Raw genomic sequence first — 5,089 nt, 5'->3', positions numbered from 1 at the left:
AGTGCAAAGTAGCAAACACCTGTATTATATGTTTTAGAAATGATAGTGTAGTTCCATGGAAATTTTGTAAATATTTTGTTATATGTTAACTTACTTTCTGAGAGTTTTGTTTACAGATCCGGAATTCAGAGTGCGTGGCGAAGAGAAGCCCCAAGAAAGATAACATCATCGGAAGAAGTGAGGGCCTGATGCGCGACTTCGCCATGATGCCCACTGAAGCCCTGATCATGCAGTTCTTTGTTATGAATCTAATCATGTGTATATATATTTGTGCTGGTTATTATTTGATTCAATCCCTTCTTATCGAACTTCTTATGTTAGCGAATTTTGTGTTTACTCGTTTAGTTCAGCGACCCGTGGTAAGAGCTCTTGATCACCCGAGTGACGAGCGTGTAGCATAATTCAGCTGTGCCTTCAGCAAGGGGGGATGTCACAACCCAAGGGTGTGATTTTGTTTGTGTGCGCTTCGGCACTGCTAAATTATTTCCCGCCACTAGGAGCTTTCTTTGCAGGGTGCATTTCTTAGTTGCTAAGAGAAATGCACGGTGCAAAGGAGTTCCTGCCATTCGCATGCAAATTTGTGTCCCACTATTGACCAGTTCTAAATTATTCCCACGTGGCGGCTAGCGATTGGCTTGCTAGCCGTATAAGAGGCTTGAGCGGCTTCCGCCCAAGTTGGAGGACTCCACAACCATCTGGAGGAGGAGAACTTCATGTCTTGTGAAGATCTCTAAGTGCTGAGGAGCCTATTGGACCCAGCGTGTACCTTGAGAAAGCTACAGGGGTCTGATCAACCTCTGGCCTCTCCCCGTCGCCGAACGATCCCTCGACGAACCCCTTCCCTGCGCGCAAGTTCCACGGAGCCTAGCAAACTTCATGTGAGTGTATCCAGAGCTCTTTCTCCGAGTTGTTTTCTTCAGTTGACGCGACGGGCTCGGGTGTTTAGAGCGTTCAACCGGATTGGGATAGAGGGTCACGTGGAAGGAACTCTTGTCCACCTCTCTTCTTTTCTGTCTGTAACCGCAACTCAAGCAAGTTTTCTGCCTGCACCGCAACCATCTTCGGTGTAAGTAAAATAATCTTTAATCAACCGCTAAGCATCCGTGCCTAATTCTAGCCCTCCGGCCTGCATTCCCCGACCCGCTTGCCAGGGCTGTTGGCCACAGCCCGCCATGAAAGCCCCCGAGGGCCTCGGACCGCTCCTGGCCCGCACATATAGTAGTGTTGGCTTAGAGGTTTGTTTTTTGGGAATCGGTTTATAGGTATAGCTTTATGCATTAGAAAGGGTTTTAAATGGACAGCAGAGCTTAATTGATTTCTAAAAAGCTTGGGTCTCTCTCACAGTTTCTATAGCCTTGGAAGTAGACAGGCTGTCTAACACAACAAGGCCAACAAGAACAAATAGTTTGGAAAAACAGTGTGGGAACTGAGGGAGTACGTACCATACACAAGATAAAAGTGGCACCAGATAACAAGGCCCCAAAGCAGGGGGGCCTGAGTCCCAGTTTTAGGGGAAGAGACTAAATTAGGTGAAGGCCCAGAAAGACCAAATTAGTATGTGTGCGTGTGATGGGCTTGGAATGTGTTGACAACACAGTACATGGGCTATGACAATCACACAGAGGGACCAAGCAGAGATAGACATGCATCAAGAGTCATCAAGAGTAATCAGGAGGGAAGGAGAATACAAAAGCAGAGACTTGAGAGTAACAAAGGGTTCTACCCCTGATCCCTCCCTTTGTGTTATCCTTCCCTATCACTCCTTGTCCTCCTCCACCCAGGTCCGTCCCTGTCCCTGTCCCCATTCCCTGGGAGTGGTCCCCAAGGCCACCATGGACAGAGGGCATATGACTAGCCCATCTCATCCCACTGGAGGGTGGAAGTCGGCCTCAGCATCCCACCTCCAGACTGCTGATACACTGACATCTGACACCTAAGAGAGAGCCTCAGAGTGAAGACTGTGTCCTGGCCAGATGTACTTTGACTCTTGATGACAGCCCCAGGATTTGGTAGATATATAGAATTGCTTGATTACTTGTACTGGTTCTTTTCTGTTATGATTGTATAGCAATAAATTTTCCTATTATTGAATGGAAAGGTTGTGGTCAATCTGAGGGTGACCCAGAGGGCCCCCCACCTGAACAAGGCCTCTGGGTCCTAAATCCAGAGCCAACAGTAGGACAAGCAGCAGCAGCATTAATTGCTGCAGCTCTGGAACCTGTGTTGCAGCCACCATTCCTCTGCCACCAAATTTCCAGACTTGTGGCAAGCAAGTAGTTTCATAGCTGTTAGGATTGGAAGGGACCTGAGCAGATCATCAAGTCCGACCCCCTGCCATGGGCAGGAAAGAATGTTGGTGTGAAATGACCCCAGCTAGGTGATTGTCTAGATTCCTTTGGAAGACGTAGGAGCGAGCACCACTTCCCTTGGAAGTTGGTTCCAGATCCTGGCTGCTCTGACTGAAATAGTGCCTCCTGAAAAAGAGGAGCAGTGCCCATGCCATAGTCAGCAGGATTTGAACCTGCACGGGGAGACCCCAATGAAGCTCTAGTCCATCACCTTAACCACTCAGCCATGACTACCATAACAGTCATACCATCATCATTTAAGAACATTTGTAAGTTAGAATGACACTGGCAAGAACAGATTGAACGAATAAAATAAGGGTCTGGCAGATTTCATTCAAATGACTGCAATCCGTTTTGCTGTTTTTTCAAGATCCCCTTTATTCATTTCTCACAAATGTGGAAGCAAGCTTTTGGTTTGCAAGGATGTTTAAGGAAATTGTTGTGACTGCTTCTGCAAATATGCTAGGAATTTTCATGTTGCCATTTTGAAAGCTCCTTATTCATTTAGTTGCTGTTCAATCAGCCAGAAGAAACAAAACCATATGATTTTAGTGAGCAATGATGCTCCCTTTCAGTATCCACTTACTGCCCCTGTGTGGCACAGGGTACTTGGCAAGATGGACCTATGGTATGGCCCAGTAAATGGCAATTCTTATGTTCTTATTTTTACTGGTCTCAATCTCCCCACTTTCATTCTGTTTATGTGTCTACCTCCTTACCTGTTGGGTATGGATTTCTTCAATGGATTTTAAAATAGGGATCTGAACTGTTATAAAGCACAGATTTTCAAGAACACATTTCATCTATCAGGGAGAATACCTAATACTTAATACCCCAGTCTAACACATCTGTCACTGCCCACTACAGGTCAGAATTAGGATTATTCATCTTTGTGCTGAAACAATACGCTCTTCTAATTGCATCTAACTAGGTGACCCAGTGGCTCTGGCTGTCATCTAGATTAGGTTTTGTTTGAATGTAATTGCTTTATGGTAATTCTCAAAGGTAGGGCATATAACCCCCCATTATTGGTTAGTAAAAATACTTTCTGCATTTAAATCCATGCCTTTTAGCTATATCCCCATAGGAAGAAGAATTTTATTCATTTTCTTGAAATAATAATCATTGGTTTTTACTAGTTATAGCAACTTGGGGAAAACACTCATTTTTGTAATGTTTGCCTTCCCCTGTAGAGAAAGATAAAGCTGATTTCAGCTTCCCAAGTCAACCTTTATTTATTTAATGACTAGATTCATATTTAATATATCAGAATTTAAAGTTTCTTTGGGTTATATAATCCTATCTAATTTATTTTTCTCTTTATTAAAATTCCAACAAAAAACTGTCTTGTAACATCCAGTGGATTGACTGAACATTTTCCCCATGTATAATTTAATACCTTATTACATTGTCAGAGGACCAGATTGTGGTACCCTTACATTGGCAAATAACACCTTACTTGCTAAGTACTGTCATTGACATTCATAGTCAAAGTTGTTATTTGTTGCAAATAATATCAGTTTAATTTGATTACAGTCAGGAGATCTCCATAAAACTAATGACATTGTACAGCTAAAGATATGATGATACAAAAACAATATACATACATAAGATCCCTAAGATGAGTAATATTTACTTTACTCACACATATAAACCCCCATAGATATCAGTGCTAGTACTCACATGAGCAGGACACAATCACCACAGCATCTTTCTGTTTTGAGGCAGTCTTTTACTGCTCATCACATAATTGTCACCATTGCTGCAGTTTCCACTACTGTTAAAGGAGTTTAGCTCTTGCCCCTTAGATGAAGTGAAGCTACCCCCTAGCCATTTTCCAATTTAAGAGAAGTGTACAGTATATGTATATGTAATGCTCCAACACTAGCAAATGCTCACCCAGGTTCTCCCTTTGCTTAACTCGTTCTCCTCCAAATGACTTCAACCATTTTCTCACGCTGAATCCCAGACATTCTTGAAAGCTTACGCACTCTCTTCTCTTCAGGATATAAGAGCAACTTGAACATGCCCTTACAACTGTGGATGAGTTCACTGTGCTTCCCCAGGAAACGCAATCCTGAAGTTCTAGATAATGGTATAGTTATCTGGTCTATACCAAAAAGGCCCCATTTTTCTCCCCATCAGGAATGCTTTCCTAAACAACATTCCTCCTTAGAGAATTCTTGCCAGTCCTCCTGCTGCCAGCCTTTAACCCTTTCCACCTATAGACTTTGTACCACAGTCCATATAAATGTTCTCCTCTCTAGAGTGGTTTAGCAGAGAGACCCAGAGCTTATATCTTTACCCCGTATTGCCTCCCTCACTGGTAGGGAACCTATTCACACAAAGTACTCCTTTCTAGACTTTCCTTAGCCTCTCTAGTACAGCCTGCTTCCACCAGAATATTGCAGATGGCAGGGAGATCTATTAGATATGTCTTGTTCCAAGTGTTATTCACTGAGAAGAAGGACCTGCCTCTTTATATAGCCTCTCTTCCTGTCATGCTTTACTTTTGGTCCTATAGTCCCAATATGACTTGAGAACTACACTTCCCTAGAATTCCACTGTTCTTAATAGACCTGGGGTGCATCTACATGTGCAAATAACTCAGGAGCAGTTTACTCTAATACACTAGAGTAAACCCTCCTGGGCACACATGCAGGGATGTGGGAGCAGGGAGTGGCATCCAGGAGCAGGATGGGTAGACAGACTGGGATTGCAGGGCGGGGACCCAGGAGAGA

The 5,089-nt window shown here is 43.6% G+C and overlaps 1 non-coding gene across 1 annotated transcript; it reads right to left on the bottom strand.

The window, feature by feature from the left end:
• Window positions 1-2,500: 2,500 nt before the first annotated feature.
• TRNAS-AGA lies at window positions 2,501-2,582 on the bottom strand. Its single transcript has one exon. It is a non-coding gene; the product is annotated as a tRNA-Ser (tRNA).
• Between the last annotated feature and the right edge of the window lie 2,507 nt (window positions 2,583-5,089).

Source organism: Alligator sinensis, unplaced genomic scaffold (assembly GCF_000455745.1).
Source record: "Alligator sinensis unplaced genomic scaffold, ASM45574v1 scaffold20_2, whole genome shotgun sequence".
NCBI lineage: Eukaryota > Metazoa > Chordata > Crocodylia > Alligatoridae > Alligator > Alligator sinensis.
The sequence above is the reverse complement of the archived record's forward strand: the minus strand, read 5'-3'. Positions and strand labels throughout refer to the sequence as shown.